Source organism: Ranitomeya variabilis, chromosome 7 (genome assembly GCF_051348905.1).
Source record: "Ranitomeya variabilis isolate aRanVar5 chromosome 7, aRanVar5.hap1, whole genome shotgun sequence".
NCBI lineage: Eukaryota > Metazoa > Chordata > Amphibia > Anura > Dendrobatidae > Ranitomeya > Ranitomeya variabilis.
This window is the reverse complement of record NC_135238.1, coordinates 99,564,653-99,587,655: the sequence shown is the minus strand read 5'-3', so window position 1 is coordinate 99,587,655 and position 23,003 is coordinate 99,564,653. Positions and strand designations below refer to the sequence as shown.

The 23,003-nt window shown below is 46.2% G+C and overlaps 1 protein-coding gene across 6 annotated transcripts in view; it reads left to right on the top strand.

Annotated features, from left to right (window-relative positions):
• The first annotated feature begins 1,670 nt into the window (after positions 1–1,670).
• The window catches only part of TNRC18 (trinucleotide repeat containing 18), a 997,170-nt gene continuing 975,837 nt past the window's right edge, over positions 1,671–23,003 (top strand). For 3 of the 6 annotated variants that reach the window (XM_077275610.1, XM_077275609.1, XM_077275606.1), the window contains exon 1: positions 1,671–1,943. The gene's annotated coding sequence lies outside the window, so the exon portion shown is untranslated. Of the gene's footprint in view, positions 2,097–23,003 lie in introns of all 6 variants that reach the window. The other 3 variants (XM_077275608.1, XM_077275612.1, XM_077275607.1) reach the window with 3 other exon arrangements.

The window sequence follows — 23,003 nt, the reverse complement described above, 5'->3', positions numbered from 1 at the left end:
CCACGCAGTGTGATGGCCCCACCACAGCCCTCCAGTGTGATGACCCCACCACAGCCCTCCACGCAGTGTGATGACCCCACCACAGCCCTCCACGCAGTGTGATGGCCGCACCACAGCCCTCCACGCAGTGTGATGACCCCACCACAGCCCTCCACGCAGTGTGATGACCCCACCACAGCCCTCCACACAGTGTGATGGCCCCACTACAGCCCTCCACGCAGTGTGATGGCCCCACCATTCATTGATAGTCACCATTTTCCCTCACACACCATGCTGGTTTCAACAGGCCCCCACACGAGGGACCCACCACAGCCACCCACGCAGTGTGATGGCCCCACCACAGCCCCCACGCAGGGTGATGGCCCCACCACAGCCCCCACGCAGTGTGATGGCCCCACCACAGCCCTCCACGCAGTGTGATGACCCCACCACAGCCCTCCACGCAGTGTGATGGCCCCACCACAGCCCTCCAATCAGTGTGATGACCCCACCACAGCCCTCCAATCAGTGTGATGACCCCACCACAGCCCTCCACGCAGTGTGATGACCCCACCACAGCCCTCCACGCAGTGTGATGGCCGCACCACAGCCCTCCACGCAGTGTGATGACCCCACCACAGCCCTCCACGCAGTGTGATGACCCCACCACAGCCCTCCACGCAGTGTGATGACCCCACCACAGCCCTCCACACAGTGTGATGGCCCCACTACAGCCCTCCACGCAGTGTGATGGCCCCACCATTCATTGATAGTCACCATTTTATCCCACACACCATACTGGTTTCAACAGGCCCCCACACATGAGGGACCCACCACAGCCACCCACGCAGTGTGATGGCCCCACCACAGCCCTCCACACAGTGTGATGGCCCCACCACAGCCCTCCACGCAATGTGATGGCCCCACCACAGCCCTCCATGCAATGTGATGGCCCCACCACAGCCCTCCACGCAATGTGATGGCCCCACCACAGCCCTCCACGCAGTGTGATTGTCCCACCACAGCCCTCCACGCAGTGTGATGGCCCCACCACAGCCCTCCACGCAGTGTGATGACCCCACCACAGCCCTCCACGCAGTGTGATGACCCCACCACAGCCCTCCACGCAGTGTGATGGCCCCACCACAGCCCTCCACGCAGTGTGATGACCCCACCACAGCCCTCCACGCAGTGTGATGGCCCCACCACAAATTGATATTGACCATTTCCCAACACACACCATGCTGGTTTCCACAGCCCGCCCGCCCGCCCGCAGTGTGAGGGCTCCACCAGTCTCTTGTTTTCTGAGCACTTTTTCAAGCTTTTATTTTCTCAGCTGACCTCTAAAAATACTTGGCAGAAAACACTGCAGTGTGAACATACCCACAGTATAAAAGATTAATAATGTGCATTAGTAAAGTTACTTCCTCACGATGTCATCTTTGCGCAGTTAATAGTAAAATCCAGGCCGAGTAACTCCAAGGATTGTCGTCCCGGGGTAGCCTGGAAACCCCCAGAAATTCTCACCACCAGATTGAACCATTCAGTCATTTTCGGGGATCCTTGAAACTGAAGCAGCTCCTACTCCACATTGCCTTCATGTAAATGGATGCCAGCCAAAGTGTTTACACAAAGGTGATGGACGGCGGCTCTGACCAATCAGCGGAAGCCCTTGGCTGTGGGCGGGGGCTGTGTATCGGGGGGTGGGTGCTGCACACAATGCTTGCTACAGTTCTGGTCAGTCTCGTCAGGGCTTTGGGTGACGGGTGTAGGTGTGTAGAATGCGGCCTCACCAAACTCATGCATTGGCTCACACACCGCGGACTGTAAATGACAATGTGATGAGCGGCCGTCAGTGCGCACTATACGGAGGCGGGTGCGTTGTCAGCCGGTAGATGGGTCCTTGTGCTCCCTCAGGAATGACCGCTTTGTAAAGAAAGAGAACCCGCAGTACTCCTCTGAAGGTAAACGTGCGCCCGTCTCCCGTGCTGTGTCGGTCTCCCGTGCTGGCACATGGCCGTGTGCTGGAGCTTCTGAGGAGCCTTCCCCAGCTCCTGAGTGCAGCCATTTTCCCCGTCCTCCTCCCATGCAGTGTTTGCTGGTGTCTGAGTTCCCAGGTCAGTGGTTTCCTGGTGTCGTCTCTGGAAGCTTTCCGCAGGCAGCATTAGGCTGGGCCGGATCTTGTCCTGCATCCCCAGCTGCGTTATTGTGAGGGCAATCACTCCTGGACATCGCTTTGGGGTTTTCACATCCGAATGACGTATTTAGTGGTGGGACCTCGCTCACCTTCAGGATGGGCGAAGTTGTCTTGTGAGTCACGAGAACTGTGGCAGGGGAGAGCTGAACATGTCAACAATTGATCTGCTGGCCCATACTGTGCTTCCAATACAGCTGCAAAAGGGGCCGTGGGGGATGGGACAGGGGAGCAGTGAATGTGGGGCAGGGGGAGGCAACATTTCTAAATGTGAAAAATGTCCGCTTTAGCTTTCAGTTCTTTTTTACATTTGGTTAATATGAAATGTGGAAGTGATGTCCAGTATATAGTCAGTACACCACCTCGTAAGGAATGTGCTGTGTATAGATCTACAATGTACGGAGAGAGCTGTAACGTATGGCTAGATGTGTAACGTATGCAGAGATCTAGAAGGCTAGGTGTGTGTGTGTGTATATATATATATATATATATATATATATATATATATATATAATGTACGGCTAGATGTATAATGCACGTAGAGATCTAGATGGCTAGGTATATAATGTACGGCTAGATGTATAATGTATGGCTAGGTATATAATGTAAGCCTAGATGTATAATGTACGCAGAGATCTAGATGTATAATGTACGCAGAGATCTAGATGGCTAAGTATATATATAATGTACGGCTAGATGTATAATGCACGTAGAGATCTAGATGGCTAGGTATATAATGTACGGCTAGATGTATAATGTACGCAGAGATCTAGATGGCTAGGTATATAATGTATGGCTAGATGTCTAATGTATGGCTAGATGTCTAATGTATGGCTAGATGTCTAATGTACGGCTAAATCTAGATGGCTAGGTATGTAATGTACTGCTAGATGTATAATGTACGCAGAGATCTAGATGGCTAGATGTATAATGTATGGCTAGATGTATAATGTACGGCTAGATGTATAATGTACGGCTAGATGTATAATGTACGGCTAAATCTAGATGGCTAGGTATGTAATGTACTGCTAGATGTATAATGTACGGAGATATCTAGATGGACAGACCTGTTGTGCACCTGAGCACTCAGACCTGGTTTGCGGAGTTTCTGGGGTTAAGCCATATACAGGTACCATAGTGTGCTCTGGGGCCAGAAGTGCTGCTTGTTGAGAATTGCTGCACCCCTGCATTGTGATGGTTGGCTGATTTTAATTCTTTTTTTAAAGGGAACCAGTCACCCCCCCCCCCCCCCCCCCCCCCCCCCCCCGTCGTTTCAAACTAAAAGAGCCACCTTGTGCAGCAGTAATGCTGCATTCTGACAAGGTGGCTCTTTTAGGTCTGGGTGCTGTAACTTGAGAAATAATCAGTTTTATAATTTGTCTGAAATGCCTGCTCCTCAGTCAAGTGGGCCGGCGTTTCCCCCCTGCTTCAGACAGCACACAGCTGTCACTCACATCTTCTTGGCCCCGGGCGCCGCCTCCTCACCGCTGTTCTCAAAAGTAGCCGGCGCCTGCGCTCTTATCCCCTGCCTGGTGCAGGCGCAGTGAGCGCTGCCCGTCTTTCCTCATATGCAGTCCAGCTGACTGCGCCTGCGCGGCCGCCCTACCTGTGAATCCCAGCCCCGCAATGTGAATAAATCAGAAGACCCTGCGGGGCTGGGAATCACAAGCAGGGCGGCTTGTCAGAATGCAGCATTACTGCTGCACAAGGTGGCTCTTTTAGTTTGAAATGACTGGGGGGTGACAGGATCCCTTTAAACGTTTTCGTTTTCTTCACTTGTGCAAAAATATTTGCAGTTTTGGTGTATATTATGAACCCAGACAAATGATTGTTACTTTCAATCTTCCCTCTTTTGGTTCCCTATATTTTAAGAAATGGGGGCTAATGTGTCCGGTCCGATTCCATAAAAGAGTTGCGTTCAGCCTAAGGTGGTAAAAAAGATAATTATAACTAGATGGTGGCCCGATTCTAACGCATCGGGTATTCTAGAATATGTATGTAGTTTATGAAGTTTTCAGAATAATGCAATTTATACACAGGATTCGGCCGGGCGCGACCAATTAGCGAAGCGTGGTTCAAATTCCGTGCCAATTCGCAGCCGGACTGCGTCTGTCGCTGATTGGTCATGCCCGGCTGCGAACTATCAGTGAAGCTAGGGCCGGCTCCAGGTTTTTGAGGGCCCCGGGCGAAAGAGTCTCAGTGGGCCCCCCTCTTTAACACATACCACGATTGGTGATGCACAGATAAATGATGCACAGATAAAGCAGAGAAATATAGCACGGCCCGCGCAGTGTATAGCACGGCCCGCGCAGTGTATAGCACGGCCCGCGCAGTGTGTAGCACGGCCCGCGCAGTGTGTAGCACGGCCCGCGCAGTGTGTAGCACGGCCCGCGCAGTGTGTAGCACGGCCCGCGCAGTGTGTAGCATGGCCCGCGCAGTGTATAGCGCGGCCCGCGCAGTGTATAGCAATGTGGGCACCTTATCCCTGTTAAAAAAAAAAAAAGAATTAAAATAAAAATAGTTATATACTCACCTTCCGTCGGCCCCTGGATCCTGGCGAGGCATTTAGCGATGCTCCTAGCGACGCTCCGGTCTCAAGAATGCATTGCGGTCTCGCGAGATGATGACGTAGCGGTTTTGCAAGACAGCTACGTCATCATCTCGCGAGACTGCAGTGCATGGCCCGGAGCGTTGCGAGGAGCTGGAAAGGCGCCAGAAGGTGAGTACAAATTATTATGCAAATTGGATTTAAGTGTCATAAAGATTTAACCCCTTAATCCCGTATGACGTACTATCCCGTCAAGGTGACCTAGGACTTAATTCCGGGTGACGGGATAGTACGTCATACGCGATCGGCCGCGCTCACGGGGGGAGCGCGGCCGATCGCGGCCGGGTGTCAGCTGCCTATCGCAGCTGACATCCGGCACTATGTGCCAGGAGCGGTCACGGACCGCCCCCGGCACATTAACCCCCGGCACACCGCGATCAAACATGATCGCAGTGTACCGGCGGTATAGGGAAGCATCGCGCAGGGAGGGGGCTCCCTGCGGGCTTCCCTGAGACCCCCGGAGCAACGCGATGTGATCGCGTTGCTCCGAGGGGCTCCTACCTCCTTCCTCCCTGCAGGTCCCGGATCCAAGATGGCCGCGGCATCCGGGTCCTGCAGGGAGAAAGGTGGCTTACCGAGCGCCTGCTCAGAGCAGACGCTGGTAAGCCTGCACCGATGTAAGTGAGATCGGTGATCTGACAGAGTGCTGTGCACACTATCAGATCATCGATCTGTGATGTCCCCCCCTGGGACAAAGTAAAAAAGTAAAAAAAAAATTTTTCCACATGTTTAAAAAAAAAAATAAAAAAAAATAAAAAAAAATTCCTAAATAATAATAAAAAAATATATATTATTCCCATAAATACATTTCTTTATCTAAATAAAAAAAACAAAACAATAAAAGTACACATATTTAGTATCGCCGCGGCCGTAACGACCCAACCTATAAAACTGCCCCACTAGTTAACCCCTTCAGTAAACACCGTAAGAAAAAAAAAAAAGAGGCAAAAAACAACGCTTTATTACCATACCGCCGAACAAAAAGTGGAATAACACGCGATCAAAAAGACTGATATAAATAATCATGGTACCGCTGAAAACGTCATCTTGTCCCGCAAAAACAAGCCGCCATACAGCATCATCAGCAAAAAAATAAAAAAGTTATAGTCCTGAGAATAAAGCGATACTAAAATAATTATTTTTTCTATAAAATAGTTTTTATCGTATAAAAGCGCCAAAACATAAAAAAATGATATAAATGAGATATCGCTGTAATCGTACTGACCCGTCGAATAAAACTGCTTTATCAATTTTACCAAACACGGAATGGTATAAACGCCTCTCCCAAAAGAAATTCATGAATAGCAGGTTTTTGGTCATTCTGCCTCACAAAAATCGGAATAAAAAGTGATCAAAAACGGTCACATGTCCGAAAATGTTACCAATAAAAACGTCAACTCGTCCCGCAAAAAACAAGACCTCACATGACTCTGTGGAGCAAAATGTGGAAAAATTATAGGTCTCAAAATGTGGAGACGCAAAAACTTTTTTGCTATAAAAAGCGTCTTTTAGTGTGTGACAGCTGCCAATCATAAAAATCCGATATAAAAAACGCTATAAAAGTAAATCAAACCCTCCTTCATCACCCCCTTAGTTAGGGAAAAATAATAAAATTAAAAAAATGTATTTATTTCCATTTTCCCATTAGGGCTAGGGTTAGGGTTAGGGCTAGGGTTAGGGCTAGGGTTAGGGCTAGGGTTCGGGTTGGGGCTAAAGTTAGGGTTAGGGTTGGAGGTAAAGTTAGGGTTAGGGTTGGGGCTAAAGTTAGGGTTAGGGTTGGGGCTAAAGTTAGGGTTAGGGTTGGGGCTAAAGTTAGGGTTAGGGTTTGAATTACATTTACGGTTTGGATTAGGGTTGGGATTAGAATTATGGGTGTGTCAGGGCTAGGGGTGTGGTTAGGGTTACCGTTGGGATTAGGGTTAGGGGTGTGTTTGGGTTAGGGTTTCAGGTAGAATTGGGGAGTTTCCACTGTCCAGGCACATCAGGGGCTCTCCAAACGCGACATGGCGTCCAATCTCAATTCCAGCCAATTCTGCGTTGAAAAAGTAAAACAGTGCTCCTTCCCTTCCGAGCTCTCCTGTGCGCCCAAAAAGGGGTTTACCCCAACATATGGGTTATCAGCGTACTCGGGACAAATTGATCAACAACTTCTGGGGTCCAAGTTCTCTTGTTATCCTTGGGAAAATTAAAAATTTGGGGGGCTAAAAATCGTTTTTGTGAGAAAAAAAAAGATGTTTTATTTTCACGGCTTTGCGTTATAAAGTGTAGTGAAACACTTGGGGGTTCAAAGTTCTCACAACACATCTAGATAAGTTCCTTGGGAGGTCTAGTTTCCAATATGGGTCACCTGTGGGGGGTTTGTACTGTTTGGGTACATCAGGGGCTCTGCAAATGCAACATGAGGCCTGCAGACCAATCCATTTAAGTCTGCATTCCAAATGGCGCTCCTTCCCTTCCGAGCTCTGTCATGCGCCCAAACAGTGGTTTCCCCCCACATATGGGGTATCGGCGTACTCAGGACAAATTGGACAACAAATTTTGGGGTCCAATTTATTCTGTTACCCTTGTAAAAATACAAAGCTGGGGGCTAAAAAATCATGTTTGTGAAAAAAAAAATATATGTATATTTTCATGGCTCTGCGTTATAATCTGTAGTGAAACACTTGGGGGTTCAAAGCTCTCAAAACACATCTAGATAAGTTCCTTAGGGGGTCTACTTTCCAAAATGGTGTCACTTGTGGGGGGTTTCAATGTTTAGGCACATCAGGGGCTCTCCAAACGCAACATGGCGTCTCATCTCAATTCCAGTCAATTTTGCATTGAAAAGTCAAATGGCGCTCCTTCCCTTCCAAGCTCTGCTATGCGCCCATACAATGGTTTACACCCACATATGGGGTATCAGCGTACTCAGGACAAATTGCACAACATTTTTTGGGGTCCAATTTCTTTTCTTACCCTTGGGAAAATAAAAAATTGGGGGCAAAAAGATAATTTTTGTGAAAAAATATGATTTTTTATTTTTACGACTCTGCATTATAAACTTCTGTGAAGCACTTGGTGGGTCAAAGTGCTCACCACACATCTAGATAAGTTCCTTAGGGGGTCTACTTTCCAAAATGGTGTCACTTGTAGGGGGTTTCAATGTTTAGGCACATCAGGGGCTCTCCAAACGCAACATGGTGTCCCATCTCAATTCCAGTCAATTTTGCATTGAAAAGTCAAATGGCGCACCTTTCCTTCCGAGCTCTGCCATGCGCCCAAACAGTGGTTTACCCCCACATATGGGGTATCAGCGTACTCAGGACAAATTGTACAACAACTTTGGGGGTCCATTTTCTCCTGTTACCCTTGGCAAAATAAAACAAATTGGAGCTGAAATAAATTTTTTGTGAAAAAAAGTTAAATGTTCATTTTTATTTAAACATTCCAAAAATTCCTGTGAAACACCTGAAGGGTTAATAAACTTCTTGAATGTGGTTTTGAGCACCTTGAGGGGTGCAGTTTTTAGAATGGTGTCACACTTGGTTATTTTCTATCATATAGACCCCTCAAAATGACTTCAAATGAGATGTGGTCCCTAAAAAAAAATGGTGTTGTAAAAATGAGAAATTGCTGGTCAACTTTTAACCCTTATAACTCCCGTCACAAAAAAAAATTTTGGTTCCAAAATTGTGCTGATGTAAAGTAGACATGTGGGAAATGTTACTTATTAAGTATTTTGCGTGACATATGTCTGTGATTTAAGGGCATAAAAATTCAAAGTTGGAAAATTGCAAAATTTTCAAAATTTTCGCCAAATTTCCATTTTTTTCACAAATAAACGCAAGTTATATCGAATATATTTTACCACTAACATGAAGTACAATATGTCATGAGAAAACAATGTCAGAATCGCCAAGATCCGTCAAAGCGTTCCAGAGTTATAGCCTCATAAAGGGACAGTGGTCAGAATTGTAAAAATTGGCCCGGTCATTAACGTGCAAACCACCCTCGGGGCTTACGGGGTTAATTGTTTTGATTTTCAAATAAACTCGTGGGCTCAATGGATCACTGAAATCAATCTTAAACACATGGGATAATTGGTTTTCCAGGTGATTCTAATAAAAGGAAAACTACTTAAAAATGATGTTCCACATTATTAAGCAGGTCACAGTTTTCAAGTAACATGGGAAAGAAAAAGTATCTCTCTGCTGCTGAAAAGCATCAAATAGTGCAATGCTTTGGTGAAGGGATGAAAACATTAGAAATTTCCCGAAAACTTAAGCGTGATCATCGTACTGTTAGGAGATTTGTGGCTGTATCTGACCACAGATGTTTTTGTGCTGATAACAGCATAATGAGGAAGATTTCTGCCAGGCAAGTTCATCGGATTAAGAGAGTAGCTGCTAAAAAGCCATTACAAATCAGCAAACAGATATTTGAAGCTGCTGGTGCCTCTGGAGTCCCTCGAACCTCAAGGTGTAGGCTCCTTCAAAGGCTTGGTGTGGTGCATAAACCTACTATTTGGCCACCCTTAAACAGTGTTCACAAGCAGAAATGGTTGCATTGGGCCCAGACATACATGAAGACTAATTTCCAAACAGTCTTGTTTACTGAAAAGTGTTGAGCAACCCTGGATGGTCCAAATGGATGGAGTAGTGGATGATTGGTGGATGGCCACCATGTCCCAACCAGGCTGCAACGTCAGCGAGGAGGTGGAGGAGTCATGTTTTGGGCCGGAATCATGGAGAAACAGCTGGTAGGGCCCTTTAAGGTTCCTGAAGTGTGAAAATGACCTCTGCAAAGTATATAGAGTTTCCGATTGACAACTTTCCTCCATGGTATAAAAAGCAGAAATGTGCCTTCAGGAGCAAGATCATCTTCATGCATGACAATGCACCATCTCATGCTTCAAAGAATACCTCTGAATCATTTGCTGCTATGGGCATAAAAGGAGATAAACTCATGGTGTGGCCACCATCTTCTCCTGACCACAACCCTATAGAGAACCTTTGGAGTATCATCAAGCAAAAGATCTATGAGGGTGGGAGGCAGTTCACATCAAAACAGCAGCTCTGGGAGGCAATTCTGAGTTCATGCAAAAAAAATACAAGCAGAAACTCTTCAAAAACTTCCAAGTTCAATTGATTCAAGAATTGTGAAGGTGATATCAAAGAAGGGTTCCTATGTTAACATGTAACTTGGCCTGTTAGGATGTTTTGGAGTTAAATAGCTTTTTTGCTCAGTGAATGTGACCTCCTAATGCTGCAAATTGCACAAATGAGCATTTTCAGTTCTTTAAAACATATCAAATGTTTAAAAATTCTACTGTGCCTAATAATTTGGAACAGTGCATTTTGAGTTTTTATTCATTTTGGAGATTATACTGTTATCATTGGGAGGTTTCTTCAATAAAATTCGATGTATACTCTAATGGGTGATGACTTTTATTAGACTGACTGTCATTTGCAGCAACCATTTAGGAAAATCCGATAATGTCATTTGCATAATAATTTGGAACATAGTGTATATAATGATTTTTTTTAAATTATTTTTAACATTAGATCTTTTTACTATTGATGCTGTATAGGCAGCATCAATAGTAAAAAGTAGGTCACAGGGTTAATAGCAGCGTTAACGGACTGCGTTACACTGCGGCATAACACGGTGTAACTCAGCCATTAACCCTGTGTGAGCGCTGACTGGAGGGGAGTATGGAGGGGGCACTGACAGAGAGTAGGAAGGGGCGAATTCGCGGCCGTACTGTGCCCGTCACTGATTGGCCGTGGGATTTCCATGACTGACTGACAGACAGACAGACGGAAGTACCCCTTAGACGATTATATATATATATATATATATATATATATATATATATATATATATATATATATATGTATATGTCATAACTCTCAGTGCATAATTTGATACTTGGGCTATGTGCACACGTTGCGGAATTTGATGCGGATTCGCAGCGTTTTTAAACTCCTGGAAATGCATCAAATCCACAGTGTAGTGCACAAGCAATGTTAGGCTAGTTTCACAATAGCGTTTATCCGGGCTGCAGAGGGATGTGGACTTCCTCCGTTGAAGCCCCACCCACGGCTGCATGCGGCGTGCGCATCCTATCTTTAACATTGGGTACGCAGGCCATGCCGCTGTATGCGGATGCCGCCACGTGTGTCGTTTTGACGGTGCAGCATCTGCATGAAAATGCAACATGTCGCGGTCGTCGCACCGTCAAAGCGACGCATGCGGCGGCATCCGCATACAGCGGCATGGCCTGCATACCCAATGTTAAAGATAAAGTGCACACGCAGCCGTAGGCAGAGCTGAACGAAGAGACGCGGCAGTGGGCGGGGCTTCACGGAGGAAGTCGGCATCCCTCCGCAGCCCAGATAAACGCTAGTGTGAAACTAGCCTTAGTCAGTGGGGAAATTGAGAATTGTTGTGCAGCATGTCAATTCTTTTTGCGGATCTGCAGCGTTTCTGCACCCATTGATTTCCATTGTGTCAGGCACATCCATAGCAAAACCGCAGGTTTAAAAAAGATGTATGGGTTTGCTGCGGATGTACCTGCGAGAAACGCTGCAGATCTGGAGTAAGAGTGTGTGGGTGGAGACTGTGTGTGTACGGAGAAGATGTGTGTGTGTGTGTGTGTGTGTGTGTGTGTGTGTGTGTGTGTGTGTGCTGGGGTCTGCGGGGCTGTGTGTGTGTGTGCTGGGCTGTGTAGGCAGGCATCATCTTATGAGACTACTAGTCCCATCCGGCTATGCCTGCTACAGTGACAGCTAGCTGGATGACGAGACAGTAGTAGTACCATCATCTGGCTACTGTGTTCAAGTGTAAAAAAAAACAAACAAACACAGTCAATACAGTACATACTCACCAATCACCTAGTCCCCGAAGCCCTCGATGACCTGTAAAAAAAAACCCAAAAAAAACCAGTATACTTCCTGATCCAATGTAATCCATTTAATAACGAGTGTCAAACGACGATCTACCGTGGAGACTTGTCATATCAGCAGATGCTACAGCTCTCCAGGGGCTCCGGTGATACAGTGACAGGAGATAATCCTCCGCACTGTATCCCTCCAGTGCTGTGAGTGCAGAGTTCATTCTGTCACTTGCGGCACTTCTGCATGGGAAAATTCTCACGCAGCAGTGCCGTAAAGTGAGAGCCCATTGAATCCTCCGTGATAACACTGCAGGAGCCATTGTCTCCTGTCAGTGTCACTGGAGGCCTATAGAGCAGTCACATCTCCTGATGTGACTGCTCTATAGGGGAGATCGTTGTGGGAGTATTTGTGTTGGTTTATTTTTCTTTTTTTCCAGGAGATCGAGGGCATCTCATGGGTTGGCAGAACAATAGAGATGTCAAAATTGTGTTTTATTTCATTAAAATACTTTATTCTGGCTGTCTTTATTTAACCCTTTCACAACTTTGGATTAGTAATGGATAGGTATCTAATTGACGCCTCTCCATTACTAAGCCGGCTTGTTGTCACCTTACAAATCAAAGCTGGCATCAATCCCCAGCTATTACTCCATATGCCACCGCTACAGGGCAGTAGGAAGAGAGAGAGAGGCTAAGTGCTGGAATTGGCACATCTTAGAGATGCGCCATTTCTGGGGTGGCTGTGAGCTGGTGTTTGTAGCTGGGGGGCAATATCCATGGCCCCTTCCTAGGCTATGACTATCAGGCTGCAGCTGTCTGCATAGCCTTTTCTGGCTATTAATTATAGGGGGACCCCACGTATTTTTTTTCTTTTTTAATAGCCAGTTAAGGCTCAATATGCAGCTGCGGGCTGGGATTCATAGCCTGCAAAGATCCATGGGTATAAACATTGGCCCCCAGTCGCCATTTTTTTTTTCAATTTTTTTTTTAAATTAAACAGATATTGCGTTTAAGGCCGGGGTCACACTTGCGAGAAATTCGCACGAGTCTCGCATCTCAATACCCCACACTGATGCCGGCACTTGGGACCGGAGTGTGTGGCTGCATGTATTTCTATGCAGCTGAATGCTCCGTTCCCGAGTGCCAGATCCGGGGCCGGGTATTGAGGTGCGAGACTCATGCGACTTTCTCACAAATGTGACCCCGGCCTAAAGCAGATTGTGTGTGTGTGTATGTGTCTTTATTTAACTCTTTATGTACCATTTTATTATGTTAATACTTACCCCGATGTTTAGTAATAATCTATGGATAGTATTATAACTATGTATAGATATACTGATCTATCCCAGGTCGGTTGACCGACCGACCGGTCTATCCCAGGTCGGTTGACCGACCGACAGATCTATCCCAGGTTGGTTGACCGACCGACCGATCTATCCTAGGTCGGTTGACCGACCGACCGATCTATCCCAGGTCGGTTGACCGACCGACCGATCTATCCCAGGTCGGTTGACCGACCGACCGATCTATCCCAGGTCGGTTGACCGACCGACCGACCGATCTATCCCAGGTCGGTTGACCGACCGACCGATCTATCCCAGGTCGGTCGACCGACCGACCGATCTATCCCAGGTCGGTCGACCGACCGACCGATCTATCCCAGGTCGGTCGACCGACCGACCGATCTATCCCAGGTCGGTCGACCGACCGACCGATCTATCCCAGGTCGGTCGACCGACCGACCGATCTATCCCAGGTCGGTCGACCGACCGACCGATCTATCCCAGGTCGGTCGACCGACCGACCGATCTATCCCAGGTCGGTCGACCGACCGACCGATCTATCCCAGGTCGGTCGACCGACCGACCGGTCTATCCCAGGTCGGTCGACCGACCGACCGTCTATCCCAGGTCAGTCGACCGACCGACCGATCTATCCCCTAAATGAAGAGGTTGGACAAGAAATGTGTCATCTTATTATTACAGCTGACATCCGGCACTATGTGCCAGGAGCCGTCACGGACGGCTCCCGGGTCATTAACCCCCGGAACACTGCGATCAAACATGATCGCAGCGTTTCGGCGGCATAGGGAAGCATCGCGCAGGGAGTGGGCTCCCTGCGTGCTACTCTGAGACCCTCGTAACAGCACGATGTGATCGCGTTGTTCCGAGCTTCTCCTCTGTCTTCCTCCCGGATCCAAGATGGCCGAGGGGGTCCTTCTGGGTCCTGCAGGGAGGTGGCCACTTGCTTTGCAAAGTGATTTGCACTGTGACACTATACAATGATGTCCCGCCCTGGGACAAAGTAAAAGAAGTAAAAAAATTTTTTAACATGTGTTAAAGAAAAAAAAAAAAAAATTCTAAAGAAAAATCAAATATTATTCCAATAAATACCGTATTTTTCGCTTTGTAAGACGCTCCGGATTATAAGACGCACCCCAAATTTTGAGGAGAAAAATAGGAAAAAACTTTTTTTAATAAATTGGGGGGGGGGGCTTCTTATAATCCATGCGTCTTATTGCTTACCAGGGGTTGTGGCTGCGGTGGATCAGGGTCCCAGGGTCGTTGCTGGAGGCAGGAGTGGAGCATTGCTGCAGGCTGGGATGATGGGGTCTGCAGGGGGGCTGCTGTGCCGCAGGGCTGTCTCAAGTGCTGCAGGGCTGTCTCAAGTGCTGCAGGGCTGTCTCAAGTGCTGCAGGGCTGTCTCAAGTGCTGCAGGGCTGTCTCAAGTGCTGCAGGGCTGTCTCAAGTGCTGCAGGGCTGTCTCAAGTGCTGCAGGGCTGTCTCAAGTGCTGCAGGGCTGTCTCAAGTGCTGCAGGGCTGTCTCAAGTGCTGCAGGACTGTGTCCGGTGCTGCGGGGGGCTCTGGCAACATTTTGTGAAAGACAAGAGCCCCCAGCAGTTCGTCCATACGTTCCTGTATAGATAAACTTGGCACACACGTGGTCAGATGCAAGTGAAATTAATATAAAGAGAGTACATACAGTATGACGTTTCGGTCATAGATTAGACCTTCATCAATGTACCTCCAGGGTCAGTTCAAGGGATATATCTTGAGTGCAGCGATTGTGGGACGCGGTATCCACCGCTCGTCCTGTGTGTCATACACACAGGACGAGCGGTGGATACCGCGTCCCACAATCGCTGCACTCAAGATATATCCCTTGAACTGACCCTGGCTTATAGTGGGATTATTCCCCTGTTGACCCAATTAAACCATGAAATACTCTATGAGAGGTACATTGATGAAGGTCTAATCTATGACCGAAACGTCATACTGTTTGTACTCTTTATATTAAATTCACTTGCATCTGACCACGTGTGTGCCAAGTTTATCTATAACTCTGTACGGTTTGGGCACCTACTTGAGCACCACAAACGTATAGTAGTGCCTACGGTTACTTTCACATACGTTCCTGTATGACTAACTCCGGGAAAATGGCCGCCGGAATCTCGAGAGATGAGATCTCAGCGCTGAAATCTCATCTCCCGAGATTCCGGCGGCCATTTTCCCGGAGTCAGTCATACTGGAACTAACTCCGGGAAAATGGCCGCCGGAATCTCGAGAGATGAGATCTCAGCGCTGAAATCTCATTTCCTGAGATTCCGGCGGCCATTTTCCCGGAGTTAGTCATACTGGAACGCATGGACGAACTGCCGGGGGGCTCTGGTCTTTCACAAAATGTCGCCAGAGCCCCCCCGCAGCACCGGAGCCTCCAGCATCACCCGGGGCAGCAGCGGACAACCCCGGCAGCGGCGACAGCGGCGGCGGGCGGTAGCAGCGGCGCACACCCCCTCATCCCAGCCTGTAATGGTAAGCGGTATATCCACTTTGTTAGACGCACCCACATTTCCCCCCCAAATTTGGGGGAAATAAAGTGCGTCTTACAAAGCGTAAAATACGGTACATTTCTTTATGTAAATAACAAAAACCCAATAAAGGTACACACGTTTAGTATCGACGCGTCCGTAACGACCCGACATATAAAACTGTCCCACTAGTTAACCCCTTCAGTGAACACCGTTAAAAAAAGAGGCAAAAAACAATGCTTTATCATACCACCGAACAAAAAGTGGAATAACACGCGATGAACAACAAGACGGTTATAAATAAACATGGTACAGCTGAAAACGTCATCTTGTCCCTCAAAAAACGAGCCATCATACAGCATCATCAGCGAAAAAATAAAAAAGTTACAGCCCTCAGAATAAAGCGATGCAAAAATAATTTTTTCTATAAATTAGTTTTTATTGTATAAAAGCGCCAAAACATAAAAAAATGATATAAATGAGGTATTGCTGTAATCATTCTGACCCGAAGAATAAAATTGCTTCATCAATTTTACCAAATGTGGAACTGTATAAACGCCCCCCAAAGAAATTCACGAATAGCTGTTTTTTGTTCATGCTGCCTAACAAAAATTGGAATAAAAAGCTATCAAAAAATGGTACCAATAAAAATGTCAACTAGTCCCACAAAAAACGAGACCTCGCATGACTCTGTGGACCAAAATAGGGAAAAATTATAGCTCTCAAAATTTGTTACCGCAAAAACTATTTTTTGCAATAGTGTGTGACAGCTGCCAAACATAAAAACCCGCTATAAATAGTAAATAACCCCCCCCCCCCTTATCACCGCCTTAGTTAGGGAAAAATAATGAAATAAAAGTATTTTCTTTTTTTGCCATTAGGCTACTTTCATACTAGCGTCGTACTCGGCCGACGTACCGACGCTAGCAGTGAATGCGCCGCACAACGGGGGCAGCGGATGCTGTTTTTCCACGCATCCGCTGCCCCATTGTGAGGTGCGGGGAGGTGGGGGCGGAGTAAAATGGCGGAGGAAATGGCGGTCCGTCGGCAGCAAAAAAACGTTACATGTACGCACGACGGTTGCGACGTGTGGCAAAGCGTCGCAATGCGACGCTAATGCAAATCAATGGTGAAAAAACTCATCCTGCAAGCACTTTTGCAGGATGCGTTTTTTCAACCAAACGACGCATAGCGATGTGCAGTGCACGACGTTAGTGTGAAAGAGGCCTTAGGGTTAGGGCTACAGTTAGGGTTGGGGCTAAAGTTAGGTTTGGGGTTTGGATTACATTTACAGTTGGGATTAGGGTTAGGGGTGCGGTTAGGGTTTTGGTTGGGATTAGGGTTAGGGGTGTGGTTGGAGTTAGGGGTGTGGTTATGGTTAGGGTTGGGTGTGTTGGGGTTAGGGTTGGAGTTAGAATTGGGGGTTTCCACTGTTTAGGCACATCAGGGGCTCTCCAAATGCGACATTGCGTCCGATCTCAATTCCAGCCAATTCTGTGTTGAAAAAGTAAAAAGTGCTATTTCCCTTCTGAACTCTGCCATGCTCCCAAACAGTGGTTTACCCCCACATATGTGGTATCAGCGTACTCAGGACAAATTGCGCAACAACATTTGGGGTCCAATTTCTTCTCTTACCCTTGGGAAAATAAAAAATTGGGGGCGAAAAAATCATTTTTGTGAAAAAATGATTTTTTATTTTTACGTCTCTGCATTATAAACTTCTGTGAAGCACTTGGTGGGTCAACGTGCTCACCACACATCTAGATAAGTTCCTTAGGGGGTCTACTTTCCAAAATGGTGTCACTTGTGGGGGGTTTCAATGTTTAGGCACATCAGTGGCTCTCCAAACGCAGCATGGCGTCCCATCTCAATTCCAGTCAATTTTGCATTGAAGAGTCAAAAGGTGCTCCTTCCCTTCCGAGCTCTGCCATGCGCCCAACCAGGGGTTTACCCCAACATATGGGGTATCAGTGTACTCAGGACAAATTGGACAACAACTTTTGAGGTCCAATTTTTCTTGTTAACCTTGGGAAAATAAAAATTTCAGGGCTAAAAAAAATCATTTTAGTGGGGAAAAAAAGATTTTTTTTTATTTTTACGGCTCTGCGTTATAAACTGTAGTGAAAGACTTGGGGGTTCAAAGTTCTCACAACACATCTAGAAAAGTTCCTTGGGGGGGTCTAGTTTCCAATATGGGGTCAGTTGTGGGGGGTTTCTACTGTTTAGGTACATCAGGGGCTCTGCAAATGCAACGTGACGCCTGCAGACCATTCCATCTAAGTCTGCATTCCAAATGGCGCTCCTTCCCTACAGAGCTCTGCCATGTGCCCAAACGGGGTTCTCCCCCACATATGGGGTATCTGCATACTCAGGACAAATTGGACAACTTTTGGGGTTTTGTGTTTTTTTTTTTTTCTGATTTTGTTGAATATTTTGCTCATTTTTTTTCTCTGATATAAGATGCGGAACTCGTATGGCACCTAGAGTGCAGATTTATGTTACCCATAGTAATGAGCTCTCTAAAATTTATCATAGCATCCATTGATGAGAGGGTAACGAGGGATTGACCTCAGTCGCTCTTTGGACCCTTATGTGCATTAGCCCAAAAACCAAATGAGAAATACTAGATGTGATACCTTATATAGCAGATAATTTTTTCATTTGTGTCTATTTTGTTTTTCTTGTTTTGTTGAATATTTTGTTCCGTTTATTTTTGGACAACCTAGGGTGTAACATATATATATCACCCAAATACACTAACATCTACTGAGTGTATTAACCCCTTCCCGACCCATGACGCCTATGTGGCGTCATGGAATGATCGCATCCCTGCAGATCGGGTGAAAGGGTTAACTCCTATTTTATCCGATCTGCAGGGAGAGGGGGAGTTGTACTTCAGCCTAGGGGGGGTGGCTTTGCCCCCACGTGGCTACGATCGCTCTGATTGGCTGTTGAAAGTGCAACAGCCAATCAGAGCAATTTGCAATATTTCACCTATGAAAATGGTCAAATATTGCAATCCAGCCATGGCCGATGCTGCAATAGCATCTGCCATGGCTGGAAATCATGTTCTGGCCCCCCCCACCGCCCCCGATCTCCTCCCCAGTCCTCCGTTCTGTCCGGTACCCCGCTCCGTCCCCCTGTTCGCTCCCCCGTGCTCCTGTCCGCTCCCCCGTGCTCCTGTCCGCTCCCCCCGTCCTCCGATCCCCCCCCTGTGCTCCGATCCACCCCCCCCCCCACCCCCTCATACTTACCGAGCCTCCCGAAGTCGGTCCGTCTTCTCCCTGGGCGCCGCCATCTTCCAAGATGGCGGGCGCATGCTCAGTGCGCCCGCCGAATCTGCCGCCTGGCAGATTTGTTGCAAGTCCATTTTGATCGCTGTGGTAGGTTCTATCACAGCGATCAAAATAAAAATAAATAATAAATAACCCCCCCCTTTATCACCCCCATAGGTAGGGACAATAATAAAATAAAGAAAATATTTTTTTTTCTTTTGCCACTAGGGTTAGGGTTAGAACTAGGGTTAGAACTAGGGGTAGGGTTAGGGTTAGGGGTAGGGTTAGGGTTATGGCATGTGCACACAGTGCGGATTTGGCCGCGGATCCGCAGCAGATTGGCCGCGGATCCGCAGCAGATTGGCCACGGATCCGCAGCGGATTGGCCGCTGCGAATTCGTAGCAGTTTTACATCAGGTTTACAGTACCATGTACACTTATGGAAAACCAAATCCGCTGTGCCCATGGTGCGGAAAATTCCGTGCAGAAACGCTGCGTTGTATTTTCCGCAGCATGTCAATTCTTTGTGCAGATTCCGCAGCGTTTTACACCTGTTCCTCTAGGAATCCGCAGGTGAAATCCGCACAAAAAAACCACTGGAAATCTGCTGTAAATCCGCAGGTAAAGCGCAGTGCCTTTTACCTGCAGATTTTTCAAAAATCGTGCGGAAAAATCTCACACGAATCCGCAACGTGGGCACATAGCCTTAGGGTTAGGGTTGGAATTAGAGTTATGGTTGGAATTAGGGCTAGGGTTAGAAATAGGGTTAAGATTAGGCTTGTGGTTAGGGTTACGGATAGGGTTAGGGGTGTGTTGGGGTTACAGTTCTGGTTAGGGTTGGGATTAGGGTTAGGGTTGGGGTTAGGATTAGGATTGGAATTAGGGTTACGGGTGTGTTGGGGTTAGGGTTGTGGTTAGGGGTGTGTTGGGGTTAGGGTTGTGATTAGGGTTATGGCTACAGTTGGGATTAGGATTAGGGGTGTGTTGGGGTTAGTGTTGAAGTTAGAATTGAGGGGTTTCCACTGTTTAGGCACATCAGGGGTCTCCAAACGCAACATGGCGCCACCATTGATTCCAGCCAATCTTGCGTTCAAAAAGTCAAATGGTGCTCCCTCCCTTCCAAGCCCCGACGTGCGCCCAAACAGTGGTTTACCCCCACATTTGGGGTACCAACGTAGTAAGGACAAACTGGACAACAACTGTTGGGGTCCAATTTCTCCTGATACCCTTCAAAAATAAAAATTACTTGCTAAAACATAATTTTTGAGGAAAGAACAATTATTTTTTATTTTCACGGCTCTGCGTTATAAACTTCTGTGAAGCACTTGGGGGTTGAACGTGCTCACCACACATCTAGATAAGTTCCTTGGGGGGTCTAGTTTCCAAAATGGGGTCACTTGTGGGGGGTTTCTACTGTTTAGGCATATCAGGGGCTCTGCAAACGTAACATGATGCCCGCAGACCATTCCATCAAAGTCTGCATTTCAAAACGTCACTACTTCCCTTCCGAGCCCCGGCATGTGCCCAAACAGTGGTTTACCCCCACATATGGGGTATCAGCGTTCTCAGGAGACACTGGAAAACAACTTTTGGGGTCAAATTTCTCCTGTTACCCTTGCAAAAATGAAAAATTCTGGGCTAAAAAAATATTTTTGAGGAAAGGAAACACATTTATTAATTTCACGGCTCTGCGTTATAAACTTCTGTGAAGCACTTGGGGGTTCAAAGTGCTCACCAGACATCTAGATTAGTTCCTTCGGAGGTCTAGTTTCCAAAATGGGGTCACTTGTGCGGGAGCTCCAATGTTTAGGCACACAGGGGCTCTCCAAACGCGACATGGTGTCCGCTAATGATTGGAGCTAATTTTCCATTCAAAAAGCCAAATGGCGTGCCTTCCCTTCCGAGCCCTGCGGTGCACCCAAACAGTGGTTTACCCCCACATATGAGGTATCGGCGTACTCAGGAGAAATTGCCCAACAAATTTTAGGATCCATTTTATCCTGTTGCCCATGTGAAAATGAAAAAATTGAGGCTAAAAGAAATTTTGTGTGAAAAAAAGTACTTTTTCATTTTTACGGATCAATTTGTGAAGCACCTGAGAGTTTAAAGTGCTCACTATGCTTCTAGATAAGTTCCTTGGGGGGTCTAGTTTCCAAAATGGGGTCACTTGTGGGGGAGCTCCAATGTTTAGGCACACAGGGGCTCTCCAAATGTGACATGGTGTCTGCTAGCGATGGAGATAATTTTTCATTGAAAAAGTCAAATGGCGCTCCTTCCCTTCCGAGCCCTGCCGTGCGCCCAAACAGTGGTTTACCCCCACATATGAGGTATCAGCGTACTCAGGACAATTCGGACAACAAAGTTCGTGGTCCAGTTTCTCCTTTTACCCTTGGGAAAATAAAAAAAATTTCGCTAAAAGATCATTTTTGTGACTAAAAAGTTAAATGTTCATTTTTTACTTCCATGTTGCTTCTGCTGCTGTGAAACACCTGAAGGGTTAATAAACTTCTTGAATGTGGTTTTGAGCACCTTGAGGGGTGCAGTTTTTAGAATGGTGTCACTTTCGGGTATTTTCAGCCATATAGAACCCTCAAACTGACTTCAAATGTGAGGTGGTCCCTAAAAAAAATGGTTTTGTAAATTTTGTAAAAATGAGAAATCACTGGTCAAATTTTAACCCTTATAACTTCCTAGCAAAAAAAAATTTGTTTCCAAAATTGTGCTGATGTAAAGTAGACATGTGGGAAATGTTATTTATTAACTATTTTGTGTCACATAACTCTCTGGTTTAACAGAATAAAAATTCAAAATGTGAAAATTGCGAAATTTTCAAAGTTTTTGCCAAATTTCAATTTTTTTCACAAATAAACTCAGAAATTATCGACCTAAATTTACCACTAACATGAAGCCCAATATGTCACGAAAAAACAATCTCAGAATCGCTAGGATCCGTTGAAGCGTTCCTGAGTTATTACCTCATAAAGGGACACTGGTCAGAATTGCAAAAAACGGCAAGGTCATGAAGGGGTTAATATATCTGCTATTTTTTTGGATTTGTGTCATCTTGTGGAGGGATCCATTCAGTATATGGGCTCTTTTTGATTGGTCTGCCTTCAATGACGTCCAGGTCATTAACCACTAACAAAGACAGTGACACATTGTTATATATATTAGAGGTTTCCACTACTCATGACCTCTGAGTATTGTTTTGAGCACACTCCAACTGTGCCCTGGTGTACCCCATAGTTTATTATTGTTCGCATATTACGATATTTTTCTAAGAACAGTTTTTCATTTAATTTTTGCTGATATAGCTTTGGGGTACACGCAATTTAATGTATTTTATGCAGTAACTTCTGCAGTGTTGTTTTTAGAACCCTTTTTTTTTTTTTTTTTTTACACTTGTTTCACTTTTTCTTTTTTCACTTTTTCACGTTTTTGGTTAGTGTGACCTTGTGGTCAATTTGTGTGTATGTCTGTGGTACCCGGGTGTGGGTAGCTAGTAGGACCTACTAGGGTGAGAAGGGACAGTCGACGTGGAGCGGGGGCGCCATATCGAATTTTAGGGTGCCAACCTCCGCTGTTAAGTATGAATAAGTGACTATAGGGCCACCTAACAGGGACTGTGTCAGGTATACTTTTGCTATTTTTCCCTATTTTTTCTAGCTTACCCAACCCAGTCGGCTGATGCTGATAAGCATACATTTGAGTATTTAATGTTCAATTGGAATTTTAGACATTATTATTAAAATATCGTTTTAAGGATAGTATGTTTCTTTTGGTTGTTACAACTTTTGGGGTCCAATTTCTCCTTTTTCCCTTGGGAGAATGCAAATCTGGGGGCTAAATAAATCATTTTTGTGGAAAAAAAGATTTTTTATTTTTGCGGTTCTGCGTTATAAACTGTAGTGAAACACTTGGGGGTTCAAAGTTCTCACAACACATCTAGATAAGTTCCTTAGGGAGTCTACTTTCCATAATGGTGTCACTTGTGGGGGTTTTCCACTGTTTAGGCATATCAGGGGCTCTCCAAACGCGACATGGCTTCCTATCTCAATTCCAGTTAATTTAGCATTGAAAAGTCAAACGGCGCTCCTTCCCTTCCGAGCTCATTCATGTGCCCAAACAGTGGTTTACCCCTACATATGGGGTATCAGCGTAGTGAGGACAAATTGCACAACAACTTTTGGTGTCCAATTTCTCCTGTTAACCATGGGAAAATAAAACAAATTGGATCTGAAGTAAAGATTTTGTGAAAAAAA